Source organism: Euphorbia lathyris, chromosome 2, assembly GCF_963576675.1.
Source record: "Euphorbia lathyris chromosome 2, ddEupLath1.1, whole genome shotgun sequence".
Classification (NCBI taxonomy): domain Eukaryota; kingdom Viridiplantae; phylum Streptophyta; class Magnoliopsida; order Malpighiales; family Euphorbiaceae; genus Euphorbia; species Euphorbia lathyris.
The window spans coordinates 54,644,576-54,668,669 of NC_088911.1; the positions used below are offsets into that span (position 1 = coordinate 54,644,576).

At 38.2% G+C, this 24,094-nt stretch overlaps 1 long non-coding RNA gene across 1 annotated transcript; it reads right to left on the reverse strand.

Moving 5' to 3' along the window:
• Nucleotides 1-7,853: 7,853 nt before the first annotated feature.
• LOC136218257 (uncharacterized) lies at nt 7,854-23,193 on the reverse strand. Its single transcript, XR_010683714.1, has 5 exons — nt 21,907-23,193; nt 21,734-21,814; nt 8,813-10,501; nt 8,524-8,698; nt 7,854-8,446 (listed from the first exon to the last, which is right to left on the reverse strand). It is a non-coding gene; the product is annotated as an uncharacterized lncRNA (long non-coding RNA).
• Nucleotides 23,194-24,094: the final 901 nt, after the last annotated feature.

The following is a 24,094-nucleotide window of genomic DNA, read 5'->3' on the forward strand; positions in this document are numbered from 1 at the left end:
ACATAAGTTTATTGCAGTCGCCATCGATTATTTCACCAAGTGGGTAGAAGCAGAGTCGTTTAGCAAACTGGGATCCAAGCAGATGAGAAAGTTCATTGAAAAACACTTGATCACCAGGTTCGGAGTGCCTCATCACATGATCACGGATAACGGAGTCCAGATTCAGGGGGAAGTAAGGAATCTTTTCCGAGAATATGGCATTGAACATCACAGGTCTTCTCCGTACCGTCCATAGGCTAATGGGGCAGTAGAAGCAGCTAATAAGAACCTTAAAAGGATCCTCGTAAAGACGGTAGAATCACATCGGAACTGGCATGAGCACCTCCCTCTCGCGTTGTGGGCTTATCGCACGACAGTCAGAACCTCGACTGGGGCAACACCATTCTCCTTGGTATACGGAACAGAAGCAGTCCTGCCGATTGAGATCGAAAAGCGATCGTTGAGAATCACGGTGGAAGCAGAAATCCCCGAGACGGAATGGGTGAAAAGGCGATGTGAGCAGTTGGCTTTAGTTGATGAGAAAAGGATGGAAGCCCTTTACCATGTCAAGTTATATCAAAGAAGGATGGCTCGGGCTTTCAATAAAAAAGTCAAGACCAGCCCTATCAAAGAAGGAGACTTGGTGCTGAAACAGATCCGTGTGACGCACACCGACCCGAGGGGGAAGTTCAGGCCTAACTGGGAAGGACCATTCGTCGTAAAGAAGATACTAAGCAAAGGAGCGGTGAAGTTAACCACAATGGACGGCATGGAATTCTCCGAACCTACCAATCTGGATAGGCTTAAGAAATACTTTTCGTAAAAAAAAAAAAAAAAAAAAAATAAAGAAAATTCCCGATAGGTTGAAAACCCGCAAAGGGCGACCTATGCAACAATAAGGGAAATCCCAATGGGTGAAAACCCGAAAGGGCACTCATTTAAAAATTCCGGGATAGTAAAAGGAGAGGAGAAAAATCGCCGGGATCCGAAAACCGAAAGGCGGGTCCTGGTAACAATAGTTATAACTTGAGCAATTACAAAAACAATGTATAAGAGACTAAGTATTTCTGTTGTTTGTAAATAAATAAAGGCATGAATATATTTGACGAGAATGATTGGAATCATCATAATCTACTGAATGCATGGTAATATGAATCACGAGTTATACATTTCCTATCCTACTTTCACAAAAAGCCTACCTACTATCCACCCCACTCCCTATACATCAGCTATACATCGGAGAAACCCTAATAAAAGCTACAAAGCAACAATGAAAGCTACGAGCCTAATACGGAGGGAAGTCCCAATAGTTCTCAAAATCTCTCAGGTGAGATGCCCGCTCCGCAGATAGTGTCTCCTCGGCAGCACGCGCTCTCTCATCAGAAGCTCGCGCTCTCTCATCAGAAACCCGTGCTCTCTCATCAGCAGCTCGTGCTCTCTCCTCTGCAGCAAGGCGTCTGATCGACTCATCACGTGCCCTCTCCTCGACGGCAAGGCGACCCTCAGTCTCCCGTCGCATCATCCCCGACCAGTGGTCGTTCCTCTCTTGATACACATGACCAACTCGGGCATCAGCCTCCCGCACTAGCTCGCTCTGTCTCCGCGCATGGGCGTGAAGATCACTCTACAGAAAAAAGAAAAAAAACACAGATAAAAGGCAGCATAGGCAAAAACATAAATCATACATACATGCATACATTTCACTACACTAAAGTACAGTAATGATACATACCAGGTGGTCGGTGCAGCGCAAGCTGAGGCAATCTCGTAGGAAGCCGGATAGATCCACGTAGTATGTACAGGTCTCCCTAGTGGTCAGTGAAGCGTCCGAGGGATCAAACGGGACCCTCGAGGAGAAGATAGGAGGGGCCGCCTCAAATCCCGCATAAGGTGTCCCAGACTCGTCATAGCGGATCGTAGCATAATCCCTCCCGTAGCCTGGTATAGGCACGCCTATGGACGATCTCTCCGGTCGGGCTGCGCTGGAGGACTCGCCGACGAAGTAGGGCTGCTCGCGCGCTGGTGTCTGAGTCTGAGTGCCATCAAAAAAATCAGATAAGTGGGCACTCCTCCAAGATCCCTCCTGCAAAAAAAAACATAATAAAACCTCCGAGCATATCATGAATAAAATGAAAAGAGGGCGGAATCACTTACCGGAACCTCCGCCTGACCAAAGAAGGCCTCGACCGCCTCTCTCGAAAACACGTCCGTCACCGGATCTACCTCCATCGCTGTCGCCGGGGCATCCCTCGCGCTCAGTAAAGTAGACAAGTAAGGCTCGCGGCCCCCGGCGTGAATCCACACCGCTCTACCAACATACCTACGGGTCAGGTCCCGACGGATGACCGATAAAGGCAGGGTCCGTACCGCGAACATAGAGATGGGGATCTCACCCGGCGTCCAATGAGCGTCTCTAACCCCGGTAATGCCTCGATCCCCTAGATACCACGCCCGCACGCAGGGGCCGGTGAGCACACACTGCTGCTCCTGGATCATCGACACGTATGCATACTCAGGGCCGAAGTCGAGGTCATCCCACCTGAACTGAATCTAAAGCAAAATACACAAAGAGAAAGTCAGAAAGGCTCAAACCAAAATCTGGCACGATGGAGCAAAATCTACCTGACTCAGGGTCAGCGAGTCGATCCGATCCAGAAGCCGCGACACTGTCCGACTCCTCTCAATGCTCAAGTCGAAGTCCCTCCATCGAGTCATAAATGGCGGCCTCGGCACTCTCGGTCGAGGTCGAGACCGGCTAGGAAGGATGTGTCTCTCGTATGCCCACACCTGCGGTAAAAACAAGGACTAGGAGTGTGAAAAATGCGAAAAAGATAAGACGGATAAGTCAAGAAGGCGTCACGTACCAGCAGGGCAAAGGTATAACCGCCGAAGTCCTTGCGCTTCCGGCAAGTCAGATCCAAGAACTTGTAAAGAAAGGCTAAGCCTGCCCCTGCCCAATCATAAGAAGCCGCTGCATCCAGATCGCTAAGTGCCTGAATGAGACCTGCGTGTACCTTCCCGCCCTTCGTGCGGAAAATCGTCTCACTCAGAGCATATACTAAGAAACTACGAACCGCCAGGTCGGTAGCGTCAGTCTCGCAGAAATCACGTCTACTCAAGAGGCTCGCGGTAGAGACAAACTTCGCCGGAGTAGACTTAGCGCATAGACGAACTCTCGGTCCAATCAAGGTAGCAAGCCTAGCAGGGTCGACCCGTGGTCGCATCATACCAAAGTGGAAAGGGACGGGAGTGTTGCTCCCTCGCAATCCTGTCAACAGCGAAAAATCTCGAGGCGAGATGGTCATCTCCCCAAAGGAAAGGTGGAAGGTGTGGGTCGAGTCAACCCACCGCTCGCATAAGGCCCGTAGGCCAAAAGGATCGCATACCCCGTTGGTGCGGGGCAGCGCTGCAATAAAGGGCTCGAAGCCCAACTCCTGCACACGGGCTCTCGCCGCGGCACCTAGCCTATCATACCATGAGTGAATCTCGGCGGTGGTCCCCGAAATCTCAATGAACTAAAAAGAACAAGACAAGAAAATTTAAATACTGCTCCTAAAGCATGCATTTGATAAGAACGCGTCAAGAACAGGTATTCTTTCATTATCTAACCTAGAGACATCCGGTCAGTTAGGACCAATTTTCTGTAAAAAATTTCTCATGTAGGGTCCTTCACGTAAGGTTGAGTCAATTCTTTGATCCACTCTCGTCTGCGGCGACGAGGAGCGTAGATTAGGTTTTACTATTCACATACGTTAACGTGCATTAGCTAAGTTTTTACTATTCACGTTTTTACTATTCACGTTTTTACTATTCACGTTTTTACTATTCACATCGTTTTTACTGTCAACATGCATAAATTCGTAGTATACTATTCACATGCATATAGCGCGCATTCTTACAAAAACAAACAGGTGTTACGTGTAAATAAAGGAATTCACGTTTTCTAGCTAAGGTCCTCTAATGTAGTCTAAGAGTTAGCATGCAAATCATGTTCGTATAGGAGTGCTAAATCCTAGAGTTCAAATCAAATAAAAGTGAGAAACCACTTACCTCGTTGCAGCGTGTCCTGCTCAAGTGTGTTGTAGGGTCGTGGAAGGTATCCACTCTATCCAGGTTTACGTAAACCTCGTCCATGCCTCTGGTGCCATCCCATTCGTCTAAATCCATCCCGAGAATGATCCAAATTGAAGTCTAGTGAGAGAAAGAGGAGAGAGAAGGTGTGGGGTTGAAATGAAACCCCACCACCTTATATAGGAAAAGGGAATGGCATTCCCGTAAATAGTGAAAAAAGTACGATTTGACATAAAGGTAAAAAGTAAATAATTAATTACCAGGTGCACAGACCTCCGATTTGCAGTCCGTTTCAGCCTGCATTTCTCCCAGACAGTGACCAACATTGTCAAAACATCAATTCCAGACAACATCTAATTTTTACAGAATAGTGACACCAGTCGAAATACAGACGACAGTCAACAGAAAAACAATCAGTAGTCTATTTCATTTCAGACTCAGACGTGTGCCCATCGAATCGTCGAGATGATAGCTCTAGTGAGAAAATACAGACAACAGTGTGGTAAGAAAATCTAGAAACAGAACCCGCTTTTTTGCCATTTGACTCACGGTCGCAGACCGAAGTTGCTTTTTAGCCATTTGACTCACGGTCGCAGACCGGAGTTGCTTTTGAGCCATTTGACTCTCGGTCGCAGACCGGAGTTGCTTTTGAGACATTTGACTCACGGTTGCAGACCGGAGTTGCTTTTGAGCCATCTGACTCACGGTCGCAGACCGGAGTTGCTTTTGAGCCATCTGACTCACGGTCGCAGACAGGAGTTGCTTTTGAGCCATCTGACTCACGGTCGCGGACCGGAGTTGCTTTTGAGCCATCTGACTCACGGTCGCAGATCGGAGTTGCTTTTGAGCCATCTGACTCATGGTCGCAGACCGGAGTTGCTTTTGAGCTATATTTACCTAAGATCGTAGATTAGGGTAGCGGTTTAGCCATTATCCCCACAGTCGTAAATCAGGGTAGCTGTTTAGCCATTGTCCCCGTAATCTTGAAATAGGGTAGCTGTTTAGCCATTATCCCCGCGGTCATAAACTAGGGTAGCTATTTAGCCATTATCCCCGCGATCGTGAACTAGGGTGCAGCCCGAAGCAGAGTCTGATGCAGTCAGAGAGCAACGCCAGAGCGCGCAACGCAAAGGTCAGGTATGTTTCCTCCTACTCGTTACGTGTCTTTTACTTTTATATGTTTTACATTGCATGTGTTACGTTAGCAAAAACGTTTTCGAACCACACACATCACTGTCAAAATAGAAAAGTAGGGGCAACTGTAGACACTGAGTCGGAGGACCTGTGACGAAAACCTGAAACAAGACAGTCGAAGCGATTGATTCCGGAAGTTTTGAAAAATATATAAAGAATAATCAGCTGAGGAAAATTAACGGCACGGCGCGGGCACGCAACGGCATCCCGCACGCGGACGACGATGGTCGAACGCCCGCTTGACGACTCGAGACGTGCGCGCGGCGTCCGTCGGACGCACCGCAAGTGGCACGCTCTCGAAGCCCGGGGCAATGCCTGGGCCCGCTGGCGGTGCGCGCCCTCATGGGCCGTTGAGCAAACGTGCCTGGCAGCGCGAGGCGCGCGTTCGGTGGTCGCGACGTGCGAGCGTCTAGCTGCGCGGAACGCGCGCTCGGCGGCCACGGAGTGCACGCGTCCGACGGCGCGGGGCACGCCCCGGGGGTCGCCGGGCGGGCATCCAACCACGTCGGGCGAACGCCCAACGCGTCGGGCAGACGCCCGACGAGGGTTGGGCGCGGGCGCCCAACCCGTTGGGCGATCGCCCAACGAAAGTTGGACGATCGCCCAACATTGTTGGGCGGCCGCCCAACCACAATGGGCGACGCCCAATTTTTTTTGGGCGCCGCCCATTGTTCCGGGATCCGTTTCCCTATATAAGGGCACGGATCCCAAGGTGAAAAATGGAGAGGCCTTTTTTTGGGGGAAAAACTTTCTCACTCTAAACATTTTTAAAGAGAGAGAGAGTGGATTTTTTTGAGAAAAATATTTTTTTCTCAAAAATTCCAAATTTCCTAAGTTCAATTTTTACTAAATTTTTATTAAAATCGGGAGCTCGCGGTTCGTGGAATCAATCGGCTTCAACTGTCAGATACCGAATCAAAGGTATTATCCGAGGACTAGACTCTTTATTTTATTTAATTTATTTATCTCCGTCTATTTATTTTTTATGCTATAGTTTTTATTCCTTTAGTCATTTATTTATTTTGTCACGTTTTATTTAGTTAGCGTATTTATTTAATTTTCGTTTCGTGTTAAATAAAATTCGGTTTTGTTTTAAAATAAAAACCTCGTTTTGGATATCCCAATACGAACCGTGATCCGATAAAAAGGTAGTTCGGGTATCGAAAATGTTGTAATTATAAGTTTTTAATTTAAAAGAGGTTTCCAAATAACGTTTTAAAATAAAAACATCGTTTTAGGAACTTCCGTTTTCGACTATGATCCATCTTTGGTAGTTCGGAAGTCCAAAACGATTGAATTAGATTTAATTTAAAGCTTTTGAATAAATCTGGAAAATATTGGAGTGCAGCTGTAATTTGCCAATTCTGTCACTAAATGCTGTTTACCGACGGATTTTCCGTCGGTAAATCTGTCAAAATGTAAAAAATGCCATTTCAGTCCTTTTTTCTTAACTTTTAGACTTTTAATCCTTAGTATATATATATGATTATGTAATACATGTTTTTCAAATTGTTTTAAAACTTTAACATATATATAATTATTTTAGGAGATTGGTATTCCATTTTTATTCTAATTTTGTTTATATATGTACATATTACTTTCTTTTTTATTATTATTCATTTAAATTACATTAAATTCTATTTTAAATGTTATTTACTTGGGCATTTTGGGAGATAATTAGTAGATATTGGGGGATGAATATATAGTCTTTTTGACATTAGGATTATATTAGTTATGTATATGTATAGTTTTGGGGTATATTTGGGTTATCTTAATTATTGTTAAATAAAATTATTTGAGTGATAAATGCTATTTTCTTATTTATGAATTTCATTCACTATTTTCTTATGTTTAAAGTATAAATATATTATTTTCATTATTCTTTCTTATATATGTATTAGATAGTATATTTTCTTTTACTCTTATTTTATGTCTTTTGGGCTAAAATGTATAAATATATATCTATATTATTTTCTTTATTTCTTTTGGTTATTTGTAAGTCCATGTTTCAAATGGGCTTCACTTGGAAAAATTAATTTTTGGGCCTAAATGTGTTTATTGATGTAATTATAATGGTTAGAAAGTCCATTAAATAAATGGGGAAAATAAATCACAAAAAAAGAGAGTTTTTAATTGAATTGTTTAAACTAATGAGTTTTTTTAGATTTCTAATGTAAATAAATAGAATCATTCTTGTTAATATTTCAAACCATCTTCAAAACACCACGTTTTAAAACCTTAATCCGTTCCAAAGGCGGATTAAAGGATCATTGTAATTAAAACCGCTTTTGTTGTGAATACTAGAATTTTTGAATCGCTTTCTTAATGAATTTGTACAAAATAAAATTGACTTGTATGTTTAACCATGTTTTCTCATCAAAAGGTTTTCATCTCGAACGTTTTCAAATACTCGAGTCGTTCCAACGGCGATTCGGGTAAACTTCATCAAACGGGGTTTTAAAGCGCACCCTAATCGTTCCAACGGCGATTAAGGTGCGAACCATGTAAATAAATCCGTTTTGGGGAAATAAGTTAATGTAGAATAAGCACACGACAAAATATTTAACACGGTTGTAAATAAACCACTTCTTTCTTCCCCCTCTCTGTGTATGTATAAACATAAATGGGTGATTCTTTACTGGTGTGGCTTTTTCAATATCATATGCTCAAACGGTTTCTAAAAAGAGAAAGAAAAGGGTTTCAAATGAATTTTAAACTTAAAGAAGTATACGATTAGTCCGTTATCGCCTAACATGCTGAGTAGGAGGCCGGTGGTTCATAACCGGGCGATGTCGGGGTGCCTAGTAGCCTTTCTCCGGAAAGGAGCTAGCCTTCTCGGCTCGTACCTAAGTTTCCCGAACCCACACCGGTCTCCCGCAAGGGATCGGTGTTCATTTTCCCATTCGTGGGTGGCGACTCTTCCATATCTCCGAGCTCCGGTCCTGCCGAGCAGCTTGATTCCACGATTGGTTGCTTTCGGCGCCAATCACCGCTTACGTCGCCATGAGGTTGTCCACCCCCCGGTCCGCCCGGGAGATTAGGCCGCGGCACCTCTTCTAACACCAGGTCACAAGTTTTCTTCAATGCTTGAATGAAGCCTATTCTACCATATATTCGCAAATACTGCTCATCGAGCCATTGCCGTCGCTCAACAAGGTGTTCGCATTAGCTACTCAACACGAGAGATAGATTGGTCTCACACCTGCAAGATAGAGTGAAGGTGGTGAGAACATCTCTTTTGCAGGCCTCGCAAATCAACAGAACAAGCATAGCACTCACCGTAATAGGGCCAACAACAACCGCAAAGGAAACAACAAGAACACATCCTTGTGCACATATTGCGGAAACACATGTCACACTGATGATATCTATTTTAAAAAACACGGATATCCTCCAAGCTATGGGAACAAGGCGAAAGGTAACAACTTTCGGGAACCACAAGCCAAAGCTAATTCTGCAACAAACAACAACAAAGATGGGTCAGATTCAGGAGAGGAATATAACTCGAATCTCAAAGAATCATTCAGCCTCACTAAAGAACAGTATCAGAAGTTAGTTGCACTCTTACCGCAGAAAGCACAAGCCTCAACGAGCAGCATGAACACCTTCTACAAGGACAACTATTCTGGTAATGCCTCTAAAACTCCTCTTGATAAAAAATGTCATGCCCCAATGGATCATTGACACCGGAGCCACTGACCACATTGTGTGCGACGTCGGTTATTACAGCTCATACACAAAAATAGAAAATTGTTGGGTTAGTTTACCAAATGGAGAAAAGGTTAAAGCCGAGCATGTAGGCATAGTATCATTAAGTAAAGGGCTCACCTTGAAAGGTGTATTATGCATACCAAAGTTCAATTACAATCTGATCTCAACAAGCAAACTCTTAGAGTCCAATGACATGTGCATCATTATAACTGGGTCAACATGTATAATACAGGATGCCAAAAACTAGAAGATGATTGGCTAGGCTAAGCAACGAGGAGGATTATATTTTCTATAGGATCCGTTACCAAATGTAGTCAAAAGTTTTTCTGCTGTTTCACATTCAATTAAGGCAAAATGTATGGCACTCTCGCCTAGGCCACCCATCTCATGAGAGGTTCAAGGCCTTAGGAATACAATGTAATGACTATAAGTCTTTCAAAGAAATGCCATGTGATGTTTGTCAAAGAGCTAAACAAAAGAAATTGCCTTTCATATTAAGTAACAGCATTGCAAAACAATCTTTTGACCTAATTCATGTTGATATATGGGGACCGGTTAAGGAATCACATACAAACAAACGTTATTTCCTAACAATTCTGGACGACTATAGTAGGTATACTTGGGTATCATTGTTGTATGACAAAGGAGAAGCAAGATAGGCATTACAAGCATTTTGCAATCATGTTGGCAGACAATTCAACAGGGAAGTAAAGGCAATAAGGTTAGACAATGGGCCGAAATTTTTAATGAGAGACTTTTATGAAAGCAAAGGCATAGCACACCAAACATCATGAACAGAGACACCTCAACAGAATGGACGTGTAGAAAGAAAACAGCAGGACATTATGAACACAACTAGAGCCCTGATAATACAAAGCTGCATACCCAAATCCTTTTGGACTGAGGCAGTTAGCCATGCGGTTTACCTCATCAATAGATTTCCATCTACGCCCATACAACATCAAATGTCGTATGAACGTATTTACAAGGAGAAAAGTAACATCAGTGACCTCAAAATATTCGGGTATTTGGCATACGCCTCAACCCTTGACAGACACAAACATAAATTCACTGATAAAGCCATACGATGCGTACCACAAAGTGGACACAAAGGGATACAAATTGTTAAATCTATCAACTAACAGTGTTTTCTTTTCTAGGCATGTAAAGTTCTTTGAAGAACATTTCCCATTTTTAGACAAAAACAAGGCAGCAGATATAACATATTACAGTGACACAGACCAAGAACTGACTCATGCAACAATACCAGAAGAAGACGATGATGACATAGAAACAAATCCCCAAGAGACAAGGCAGACAGAAATCATTGCAACAGAATCACCACAACCAGAACAAGTGAATACCAGACCAATTAGAGTAAGGAAAGCTCCAACTTACCTGAAAGACTACCACGTAGCCTTAATGAAGGGTGATCATTTGCCTACTTTCACAAATTCACCTCACCAGCTCAACAAGCATCTTTCCTATCACAAGTTGTCTCCCAAAAAGCAAACCTTTGTCATCAACGTCTCATGCCACATGGAACCTGCCACATATAAACAAGCTATATTAGACACAAACTGGCGGCAAGCCATGAACGAAGAGCTTGCAGCCCTCGAATCCAACAACACGTGGATGATAATCTCTTTTCCTGAAGGCAAGAAGCCCATAGGATGTCGTTGGGTCTACAAGCTGAAACACAAAGCAGATGGGAGCGTAGCAAGGTTCAAGGCCCGTCAGGTGGCCAAAGGCTACTGTCACATCCGTGTCTAAATTTTTAAAATTTATACCTTGGTATTACTATATATTATAATTATTGGGTGTGTGATTGTTAAGCCCAAAATATACCTAAAATATCATATATAAATACGTTAAATTTACATTAAAATCGTGCTAATTATATTCATTTAGAGTACTTTTACATCTTTATTTACTTCTTTGATGCAAGGTACTTAATTATTTGGTTAAATCCAAATAAGAGCTAAAACGGAGCTAAAATGAAGGAAAAACCTAAATTACGTGCCAAGAATACGTATCAATCAGGAGACCGACTCAAGGAGATAAGAAGCAGCCGAGAGACGGGGAAGAAAGCCCCTGTCGCGACTGAGATTTTCAGAATCTCAATCGCAACATACGATCACCAGTCGCCGAAAATTCGAAGTCTTCAGCTCGCCCCTTCACCCCCTGTCGCGACTGAGATTTTCAGAATCTCATATGAGACAGTGAAGAATTCTGCACAGATTTCACATGTTTAATTCCAAGAAACGCGTCAGTTCGTTTGGATAAAAGCGACCCTTCACCAGCGGACATGACCCTTCATTTACAACCCTTCACCAACTATAAATAAGTGATCCATTTCAAGGAATCAGAGTTGGCTAAGTTAGAAAAGTTAGAGAAATCAGAGAATTATTATGTTGAGTTTCTGACTCAGAAATGAGTCAGAAAGTTAGATTTCATTTCTGTGTAAACAAACTTGATGTACACAAGTTGTTATTAGATTAGTTATAAACACAGTAGTATTAGTTTAGTTTAAAAGGTTGATCAGAGACAAGTTTTCATTCTGGTAGTGGACCTAGCGGTCTCTATTCCGAAGATTCAGCGAGAAGAACTAACGGCTGAAGCGCAAAGAGGTCTGACAAGCCTACAAAGTTTGAGAGAAAGATTGACAACCCGGATCTCAAAGTTTTCATTAAAATGCTATCCATGTTTCTTCTTCTCTGTTAACTTGTGAAGATTCACAATTCACTAATAATATATTTATCTTATTCAATACATTCTTCATGTTGATTATTTTGATATTGTTCCGACAAAATGATTTTCAAAATGATAAATTGGTGTTTTATTAAAACGTTTTATACAATCATATTTATATAGAAACTTTGTTGAACACTTGAAAGAATTAGTTTTTACGGATGATATGATCGCTAGCGCGGCTTATCGGATATAAAATACTAATTTGATTAAAGTAGAAATCTGCTCCCATCTAGAGAGATTTCTACGGTTCAAAGCCATTTAATTGCATAAATTCTTGTATTATTACATGTTCATAATCTTACCAAAGTTATAGTTGCTTTCTTTGCTTAATTAAAATAAGTTTTATACCTTCTATTTATTCCAACTACGGAAGCATCTGTCTTGTAATCAAAATCTCAAGACAGAATTGTTCTCTAAGTTCAATATAATATTCTTATCTAGTCCTAATTTATCCGAACCAATACAATCAATTAAACGATTTTCTTTAAGTTAAACCTAAAGACGTGAATAAAACTGAATTAAATAAGTTTTTAGTTAAAAAGCGTTCCCTGTAGGTTCGATATCTTTTATTACTACAAGCGTATACCGTGCACTTGCGGAAATCGCTCAACAAGTTTTTGGCGCCGTTGCCGGGGAACGCCAAATTTTTAACAAAAATTTAAATTTTTCGTGTTTTATTCCGAACCTTGGTTTATAGTATATGTATTTATTTATTTTCTAGTTTTATTTTATTTATTTAGGATGGTCACTAGGCCTAAATCCTCGTTGTTATTTAACGTTTGCATTTAGATGTTTGCAAATAAAAAAAATCCAAGTTTTTTCAAAGATAAACTGGAAATTTGATCATCAATATAAATTTACTGAAGAAGTCTACAGGAAAGAAATCCAGCATGCAGATACATCAGAAGGGAATGGAAATGTTTTTTAAGAAAATTATATATCAGGTTCCACAACTGTAGTATCAAGAACAAGACAGATAATTTTTCCCAGAAAAAAAAATCTTCCGAGAAACCTTTACCTCTTTTCTACACACTTAATCATTCACAAAAACATCACATCTCTTTGTTAAGAAATTTATTCAATTCCTACACTAAACCCAAATAAGTTTCCTATTTCTCACATCCTTAAACGCCTACATCTATCTCTCTAAGAAATCACCATGGAAAATCTTCTCAGACAGATATATCAGAGGTATGATGAAATTATTTTATTCACCAAGAAGGAATTGTATACTTTTAATATAGTTTTGAAAGTTTCAGTTCATGTTAGGGGTAAGCAAAAAAACCGGTAACCGATTACCGAACCGATAGCCAAACCGAAATATTAGTTTGGTTCGGTTATTTTAATATTCTGGTTCGGTTCGGTTTTAATTTTAGCTTAATTTGGTAATCGGTTATCGGTTCGGTTATTGAAAAAAAATATCGGTATAACCGATAACCGACGAACTTAATATATAAATATAAAAAATATAATTTTATCTTTATATATATATATATAAAGTCCAACCCTAAAAAATACACTTTTATCTTTGTATATATATTTTTTGGTTTAGTAGCCTTTAATTTATTCAATTGTAACTTTTTTACAATAAAACTAATTAAATAAAAATATACAAAAATTTAAATATTTCAAGTTTTCGGTTATTCGATCGGTAACCGAACCGAACCGAAAATTTTCGGTTAAATCAAATTCGGTTACCAAACTTATTCGGTTCGGTTCAGTTATAAAAATAGAGCAAATTTCGGTTCGGTTAACCGACAGTTTGGTTCGATTAGTAACCGAACCGAATCGATGCTCACCCCTAGTTCATGTGCATAGTTTTTTGTTCGAGGCCAGAACCAGAAGTTCGGGCATTCAACCGAAATAATTAGATACTTAAATTGAGAAAACGCTAAAAGAAGAAAGCGCTTAAAAAATGCTAAAAAGAAGAAGAAGAAAAAAATATAATAATTTCAGAGTTTGGGATACCGTTCTACTTTCTTTTATTCCTGCTTGAAATTATTCCCAGGTAAGCTCAGGTCTAGATGGAATGGACCGTTTGTGGTTACTAAAACGTTTGATTATAGAGCTTTAGAGTTAGAAAATTCCAAAGGCGATCGATTTAAGGTTAACGGTAATCGATGCAAAATTTATTACGTAGGAGCTCCAATTCAAGCAATTGAATTCATGGACGAATTCTATGAAGATTAATTTATTTAGTTTTCATACTTTTAATTTTTAGTTTTTCATATCTTTTGTTCATAATTTTTATTTTTATTTCTTTTTAAATTAATCTATTTTTATTTTAATTTTTAGGTTAATTTATTTTTGTTTATTTTTATTTTTATCTTTATTTTTGAATTTGTGTACAAATAAGTTTTTGTAAAATTAAATTCTAATCTAGTCATGTTTTGAAAATTTTCATAAAGTGTTAAGTGTTTTTGAGAAAATATATATCCAGAATTCTCAGTTAAGATTTTCCATGTTTCAGGATTTGGGAATTCTCAGTTGAGATTCCAGAAATCTCAGTTGAGGTTTTCAGTATTTTAAACATTTTGATATAACTGTAAGAGATTACAGACATCTCATTTCAAAAATTCAGTCAGTTAAATCCAAAAGGTATCTGTTTGACATCTTTTATTCTTAACAGACACAACCTTTCACTTATGAAACCTATATATTCCTGTAGGTTCAGAATTCTTTCATTTTATTTCATCTTTTTCAGAATTCTGAATTTCTTCCTTCAATTCTAAATCCTACAGACACAATCTTATTTGACAAACATGACCAAATCTCTGAAAAATGTTAGGAAGAACACTTCTGCTCGAAGCAAGAGAGTTGATATCTCTTCACGCTATGGAGCATGGTTTCCAATCTACAATCATGATGAGGGGAAACGTTATTTGCAGTTTAGATATGCACAATTATGTGGAATGCTGTATCTGGACGAGTTCCTGAATGAAGAACTCGGGATAAGCAATGACATGAATCGCTATCTAACAAATTTGGGATGGACCAAGTTTGCTTCCATGAAATTTCCTATAATTGGGAATTGGGTTCTAGAGTTTCTATCTACCGTTCGGTTCGTCAATAAGAGGCGTGTTCGTCTCAGTTTTCATTGTGAAGGGAAGATATTCACTTTTGGATATCATGAACTTCATAATTGGTTTGGTTTCCACCACGGGACACCACTCCACATCATCCTGGCAGAGATTTGACTTATACAGATATCTGGAGAATGTTGATAGGATTTTGGAGATTCAATCCAAGTCTTGCCTACAACAAATCAATAAATTATAACTCCATGCTGTTTTTGCACAAATTCCTTTGTCATAGTCTATTTGGTCAAGTCAGAAGCAGTATTGTCCAGGATATCGATTTATATGTGCTAGGTGATATTTTCCAAGGTAACACAGTTAATTCCTCAAAGATTTTGATGGAGGAATTAGTTGCCGCTTCCCGTTCGAAGAATCAGACAATTGGGTTTGAAAATATTATATGTGGGATAATCCTAGGAACCAAAGGATCAGTTTCTGTTCCTTGGACTGATAAGGAACCATTTCCCATAATGAATTACGAGTTTCTGGAAAATGAGGGACTTGTGAAAAGAGAGTTTCGTTCTGGTCCAAAATTTCTTTCTCCTACAGAGAGAGAAATCTTCATTCAAGCGAAGATTGATCGGGCCACTGTTCGTCGTATTCCAATTCATAGGGATACAATTTGAGTTTATGAAGTTTGTTTGTAAATAGTGTATATATGTTTGTTGTTTTTATGTCTAGATGTTTTTATGTATATATGTAATAAGGTATTTTATTGTATTTCCTTTGATTATGATTAATAAAAGTGCATTAATTCTTTCCTTGATTTCTTTTATTTAAGGAACAACCTTTGGTTTTCCTTTAATTTAATGTTTCAGTTTTGTTTATCTCAGTTTCAGGAATTAAAATTAGCATTAATGTCACTTAATTACAAGAGGAATTGAATTAGTCATGTTCAAATTGTCAAAAACAGTCCAATTTTTACCTAGAAATTCCAGAATCTCAGTTGAGATTCTGAAATCTCAGTTGAGACAGCAACAGAGTAATTTTTCAGCACAAATCCGCCCCCTTGCAAGCTTGCTGTCGCGACTGAGATTTTGAAAATCTCAGTCGCGACTTGCGGCTGCTGTGACGGGATTTGGATGGTTTTTTGCATTTAATCCTATTCCTACTCTAATCCATTACCTATTACTCTATCCTAATCAATACCTATTACTTACACCTATTTATATCACCTCTATTTTCACCAATCACTCATCTTTTACTCTTCCCAACACAAAGATTCACTCACTTTCCCCATAAATCTTTACCCTATTCATCTTCTTCTTCCCTAAATCAACACCATTATCTTTTACTCTTCCTTTCATTCTTTCAAATTTCTTCATCTCTTTCACCAAATTTCACAACCAAAAATGCCTAGACAAAAGACAGTTGCTAGCAAAACCAAAGCCACCGAGATCACTAGATTACGTGTTCAATATGATGCACCGTTCGATATTGCGACGGAGGCCGAAGGATGAAAATTTCGCCATTTTTCTAATAACCAAGTTGAGTTCGTCGACAGGCCTTTCCTTGACACCGAAACGGTAAACATATTTTCTTTTACCGACCGTATTGATGAATATCTATCCGTTCTTGGTTGGACAAGCTTTGCTAGTATGCGTTTTCCTAGTACTAAAATCGCATATTATGGAATTTTTGGTCACTCTAACTTATGATAAGAAGAAAGGTATTATCTCTTTTCGAAATAATGGAGTTCGTTTTGAAGTTGGGTATGCGACAATGAGCCGTTGGTTTGGTTTTCCTACTAGAGATTTTTATTCAAAACCAAAGAAGTTTGATGCACACACGGTTTGGCAATCTTTAACCGGCTTAGATGTTTTTCATCCGAAGAGCACTTCTAGTAAATTACTTAAGGATAATTGTATCTTTTTCTTTCACAAATTTTTATCCTTTTCTTTATTTGATCGGGTTGAAAGTTCAAAGGTGCAAGTCCATGATTTGTTTGTGTTAGATAGTATTTTTAAGAATTTGACCATCGATAGTATTGGGATAATATTTACTAATTTGGTCCGGGCTTCCGCTTCACATTATAAGCAAATACCAATGGGTAATTTAATTACCGGTATTGTTATGGGTGCTCGGGGTGAATTAGCGGATTATCAAAATATGCCCCATGTTGGTTTGCCTTCCTTGGATATCACGACACTTCAAAGAGCCAATTTATTGAAGAAATTGGGACCACCCGCATTTATCTCTTATGAAGATCGTACAAGACGTGTTTTTGCTACTTTGGGTGGTGAAGCTTCAAGTTCTCAAGGATTAGGTGCCCAAAAAGATGATGAGGAGCATGATGAGGAATATGAAGAGGATGAGGAGGAGCATGTTGATGCCAATGCACAAGAGCAAGCAAATGAGGAGCCTAATAATGAAGAACAAGTTGGATGACAACGTGTTTTGACACAAATGAACGAGAATAACCGTCAAATGAATTTGCCGTTAGATGAAGTCGTTACCAACAATACCGAAATGAGTTCAAGGATAAACACGGTGGATGCCAATATCACTACTTTGAGACGTGAGCACAAATCTACTCGTCGCCGGTTGCTATCATTCTTCCGACGCCAAGGAGTTGAGACTACGCCTTCCCCACCGAGTTCACCTTGATAGGTTTTATCCTTTCTATCTTTAACTCATTTTCGTTATTATTATTATGTTGTGTTAAGTTTGGTACAATATTTCAAATTATGTTTGGTACAATTATATTTATTGTTATGTTTGGATAATATCGTACCATATTTTTAATTCTCATTCGTATGATTTAATTTCGTACTATTTTTCGTGTTTTATCAATTTTTGCACCAATGAGGACATGATCCAAATTAAGTGTGGGAGGAGATATTTCATATTCGTTTCAATTTTAAGTACGAATGAATGCAACGAATGAGAATGAATGCTATTTATTTAAGTATAAATGCATGTTGTTATTAATGCATATAATGCAACATTTTCAAAACAAGAAATGCAACATTTTTATATAACGTGCAACATTTTTCAAAAATAATGACAATTTTTCATAAACGTAAATTTTTTGTTAAGTATATATTTCATATGTTTCAAATAATTCAACTTTCAAAATAATGTTTGACATATTTTAAGGTTATCATTATTGTTAGAAATAATATTTCTATACGGGCAATATTTTTACAAATCTCCGATACGATTTTATCAAAAATGTCTCGAGTAAATGTATATAAGTAAATTTCTTTAGTTCCAAATCTCTATTTTATATCATGAATTCATGATAAATATAAATCTTATTTTCAATTTTCAATTAGGTTTATAGGCATAAATCAAACTAACAACTTTAGCTTTTTAGCTCGGTATGATTTTCGTCTTACTTTAAATAAATCAATTGAAGTTTTTAAGGAAACTTTAGCCATAATACATGTTGAATTTCAAGTCAATATAGGATGAATGTGCTATTTTTCTTTTCCCAATTTATAATTTTTATTTTTATAACGCGTGTTAATTAAATCAAGTAGTCATATTCTTAACTTTTGGCCACGATTGAGACCAACCTTATCACAATCGAGGTATGAAAGTGAAGAACATTAAGTACCGTTTACTTTTGGCCACGATTGCGACCACCCTTATCACGGTCGAGGTATGAAAGGAACGTTAAAAATTAAAGCAAAATTAAATGTGTTTAAAGTTTTAAGTAACGATTGCGTCCACCCATGGCATGGTCGGTACCTCTTAAACGAACACAAAAGCAAATTAATTCATATAAAGTCACGGACGAGACCACTCTGACTAAGTAAATATATTAAATCTAAGTCCTTAATAAATCTATATTTGTAATAGTTTAGGTTTGGGAAAGGAAATTTTGTGCTTAGAAATGCCTTGAGACGAAAAATTCAAAAACATGCGTGCTTACACCGTCCCAAATACTTCAATATAAAAATTGAGATACAAGACGAATGATATATCTCTTTTTCACTAGCTAGTTTGATACTTTGCGTATAAATTTACCATGAAAGTTTTTCTTTCGGTTTAACTAATTTAAAGAGGAATATATGGATGTATGTTCTATTTATAAAGAGATTGAGTAAAGAATAAATTCAGTGAAATTTTGCTCGTGACTAGCAAAAGCTTAAGTGTGGGAGTTTTTGTTAAGCCCAAAATATACCTAAAATATCATATATAAATACGTTAAATTTACATTAAAATCGTGCTAATTATATTCATTTAGAGTACTTTTACGTCTTTATTTACTTCTTTGATGCAAGGTACTTAATTATTTGGTTAAATCCAAATAGGAGCTAAACGGAGCTAAAATGGAGGAAAAACCTAAATTATGTGCCAAGAATACGTATCAATCAGGAGACCGACTCAAGGAGACAAGAAGCAGTCAAGAGACGGGGAAGAAAGCCCCTATCGCGACTGAGATTTTCAGAATCTCAGTCGCGACATACGATCACCAGTCGCCGGAAATTCGAAGTCTTCAGCTCGCCCCTTCACCCCCTATCGCGACTGAGATTTTCAGAATCACATATGAGACAGCGAAGAATTCTGCACAGATTTCACATGTTTAATTCCAAGGAACGCGTCTGTTTGTTTGGATAAAAGCGACCCTTCACCAGCGAACATGACCCTTCATTTACAACCCTTCACCAACTATAAATAAGTGATCCATTTCAAGGAATCAGAGTTGGCTAAGTTAGAAAAGTTCGAGAAATTAGAGAATTATTATGCTGAGTTTCTGACTCAGAAATGAGTCAGAAAGTTAGATTTCATTTCTGTGTAAACAAACTTGATGTACACAAGTTGTTATTAGATTAGTTATAAACACAGTAGTATTAGTTTAGTTTCACAGGTTGATCAAAGACAAGTTTTCATTCTGGTAGTGGACCTAGCGGTCTCTATTCCGAAGATTCAGCGAGAAGAACTAACGGCTGAAGCGCAAAGAGGTCTGACAAGCCTACGGAGTTTGAGGGAAAGATTAACAACCCGGATCTCAAAGTTTTCGTTAAAATTCTATCCATGTTTCTTCTTCTCTGTTAACTTGTGAAGATTTACAATTCACTAATAATATATTTATCTTATTCAATACATTCTTCCTGTTGATTATTTTGTTATTGTTCTGACAAAATGATTTTCAAAATGATAAATTGGTGTTTTTATTAAAACGTTTTATACAATCATATTTATATAGAAACTTTATTGAACACTTGAAAGAATTAGTTTTTACGGATGATATGATCGCTAGCGCGGCTTATCGGATATAAAATACTAATTTGATTAAGGTAGAAATCTGCTCCGATCCAGAGAGATTTCTACGGTTCAAAGCCATTTAATTGCATAAATTCTTGTATTATTACATGTTCATAATCTTACCAAAGTTATAGTTGCTTTCTTTGCTTAATGAAAATAAGTTTTATACCTTCTATTTATTCCAACTATGGAAGCATCTGTCTTGTAATCAAAATCTCTTAGTTCAATATAATATTCTTATCTAGTCCTAATTTATCCGAACCAATACAATAAATTAAACGATTTTCTTTAAGTTAAACCTAAAGACGTGAATAAAACTGAATTAAATAAGTTTTTAGTTAAAAATCGTTCCCTGTGAGTTCGATATCTTTTATTACTACAAGCGTATACTGTGCACTTGCGGAAATCACTCAACAGTGATTATTATTTGGTGTTATAGGACAAGTTTGGGGTTAATTTGATGGTTGTATGTGTAAATTAAAAGTTTAGGATAATTTTAAAAGATTATAGAAAGGTGAAGGATCAAACGTGATATTTGTCAAATTTGAGATATATATCTCAATTCTTCTGGAGTATACGCTGATCATTATCTTCTTTTTTCTTTTCTTTTCTTTTTCTATTCCTTTTTTATTCATCAGTTTTCTCTAAACCGTTTTTCCACCGTTTCTTTGATTTACGGAGTTTCGATCATCCGAATCGCTCGAAATTTAAAACATAGCATCTGTATCCATATATCTAAGTCCTAACTGAAGAGTTTTTTAGTTTCGGCAATGTTTGGAGGGAAACATCTTAGATAGAATTTAGAGAAGAATTGAACGGGTGTATTTTCTTCAATTAGTGACCAAGGTAAATAACTGTCAACTATATTTTGAGTTTTATGTATATAGATATATATATATAATCAAAGAATTTTCAGAAATTGATATTTGAAGGTTATGCAGGAATTTTATAAAATTTGGGTTTTTCATGATTTTGCTTTTTATTGTGAAATTATGGTTCAAATGAAACTATTGACTATGTTGATTTAAGGCTTAACTTTGGAATTTTTATTGATTAAGGATTGATATTTTGAATAACTGTGGTTATTTTATAAAAGAGCTAATTGAAACCAAATGATTTATGGTTATGAAATAGTTTGGAATTTGATTATGAAAGGAAATTTGAGCACGTTATGATTTTATGATTTTATATCCATCGAGAGTTATCCGGATCGGTGGTTTTATATTTGAAGACCATGTTCAGTGAGGGACATGGCCTGCGTACACAGTCTGAAGACCTATTGGGTATGACAGTGAAGTGTTGGGTAAGACTATATGGATAGGCAATGTTAAGAGACATCTCGACTATATATGTGGTTATGGATTGATACTTAAGAGGAGAAACTCGAGGATGGATACAATGTTTTAAGTTCATTTGGATTATGTTTTTGGTTATGATTGATTTTGATATAAGGTTTTACGTTTGATTGATTACGAGTTGGTTCGATAAAAAATTTATTTGATTACAAGTTGGTTTAATGAGTCCTAAATGAAAGTTCTTTCTTTTTGTCTTACGTTTCCAGGGGTTTTTTGAATCGCCTTAATCGGACTCCGTATGAAAAAGTTATGCTGGAAATGACATATGTTGGTCATTTTAGCTTTAAACCAGAATTTGGTTTTTGCTTTGATTTTTCTCCTTATTTGAGAGATATTGCTACTGGTTTATAAAATACGTCAGTGATAATGTCTCACTGTCTTATCTGATCTTATTTTAGGTCGGGTTTGACAGCTACTCTCAACAGGAGGGAGTGGACTTCACTGCTACATTTGCACCTGTGGCAAAGTTCACTACCATCAGAATAATATTAACAGTAGTAGTTGCAAAACAATGGAACATCCAACAGCTTGATATAGACAATGCTTACCTGCATGGCGAGCTGCACGAAGAAGTATATATGACATTACCACCAGGAGTGACTGATGCCGCCCCTGGGCTGTTTGCAAATTAAACAAATCACTTTACGGCTTGCGTCAGGCCGGATGGTAATGGAACATGAAGCTCGCAACCATAGTAAAAAAAAAATGGGGTTCAGACAGTCGAATGCAGACCCCTCCTTGTTCACCAGGAAGGTACAGAACTCCATCACTATATTACTCATCTATGTGGATGATGTAATTTTGGCAGGTAACGACGACAAGGAGATAGTCCTGTCAAAGGAGCATCTCAACCGAGCCTTTAAAATCAAGGATCCTGGGCCAATACACTATTTCCTCGGGTTTGAGTTTGCTCGCAGTTCCAAAGGCATGCACATGTCACAGAGGAAATACATATTAGAACTATTACAAGAAAATGAGTTACTAGATTGCAAACCAGCACATACACCAGCTTTACCAAACCACAAAGTCCACATGCATGCTCTCCCTTTGACAAATATAACAGCATACATGCAAATAATAGGAAAGTTGTTGTATTTAACTCATACAAGGCCAGATCTGTCCTATATCATCAACCAATTATCACAACATTTACATGCACCCACATCAGAAGACGAACAGAGAGTTCAGAGAATCTTGCGTTACCTTAAAGGCACAATCAGCCTTGGACTATTTTTCCAGGCGTCAAATAACCTCCATCTCCAGGCCTTCTGTGATTCTGACTGGGGATCTTGTACGGAAACTCACAAATCCGTCACCGGTTACATTACTTTCTGGGCTCCTCCATTGTCTCCTGGAGATCCAATAAACAAAACACAGTCTCTAGGTCATCCTCGGAGGCGGAATACAGGGCTATGGCCTCCACAACCTGCGAATTGCACTGGCTCACCACGTTATTGACAGATCTCGACATCTCGACCATAACAGCGACTCTTCTTTTCTGTGACAACATCTCGACGATGCACATAGCCCAGAATCCTGTTTTCCACGAAAGAACCAAACATATCAATATAGACTGTCATGTTGTGAGAGAAAGGGTTCAGGTTGGTCTGATACGTCTCATGCCTATCTCCTCCACCATGCAGCTCGCAGACCTCTTCACCAAGGCCCAGCACTCTCCTCACCTCCGATTTCTGATCAACAAACTAGGCTTGCTAAATATTTACCAGGCATAGTTTGAGGGAGGGTAATAACATCAACATACATCCATGGAAGATTATTCAACAAGTAGAAAGAAAGCCTTTGGCTTTGGAAACACATATACGTTCGAGAGAGGAGAAAGGAGATGATTCAAAGTACAATTAATAAGTTTGAAAGACTTATAAATTACTTGTCGGCAAACCTTTGAGTTGCTAAGGGTAATTAAGTCCTTTCACTAAGATCAGGGGCTTTTGTGTCCAAACACCTTTAGGTAGATTCTAGAAGAGGAACACATGTTCAACAATGCACCATCCAATGTTTGCCCTAGCATCAAGGGCTTAGATTCACCCAAGTGTCACCCTCTTTATGGTATTAATTCCTTAGCATAGTTATTTTGCTTAGAGATCAAACCTAGTAAGAATATAAATATGTAAATGTTAGACCTTTAATATTAATGAGAATCAAGGGTATTTGCCCACAAAATAGTTCATTACCTCATTCACTTTAACAATTATTATTATTATTATTATCTTTTAGTGGGAAAATACATTAATTCAGCATAATAAAAATAACAAAAGGTGAACAAATAATATATATAAAAATAATAATGGTGAGTATGATTTTGGTCACTTTTGAAACAAAAGTTGATGGAGCCCCCTGCCAACAACATTTCTTCAAGTTATTATATGTAATGATTCACGATATGATGTGATAACGGTTGCAAGAGGGCGGGTGAGGATGCATTTCTACTCAGTTCTTAAGATTAAGGCATTTTCTTTAAAAGTTTTTGGAGAGTTTTAGCCCCTATTACTTCTTGAGTAGGTCCACACGGGTGATGGCCCCATTTCCAAAAAATTATTAGTTATTATTGATTCTCGTGAAGAGCTCGATCGGAGTTGTTCTTCAAAGGTTTACATGTGTTGGCGTGACCTTTTGGGTACATTTTAATGTTAAAGTCAGTAATATTGTGAGTAGAAAAATACTAAAAAGTACAATGTAGAACATGTCCTCAAAATAAAGGAGATTTATCTTGTTGTC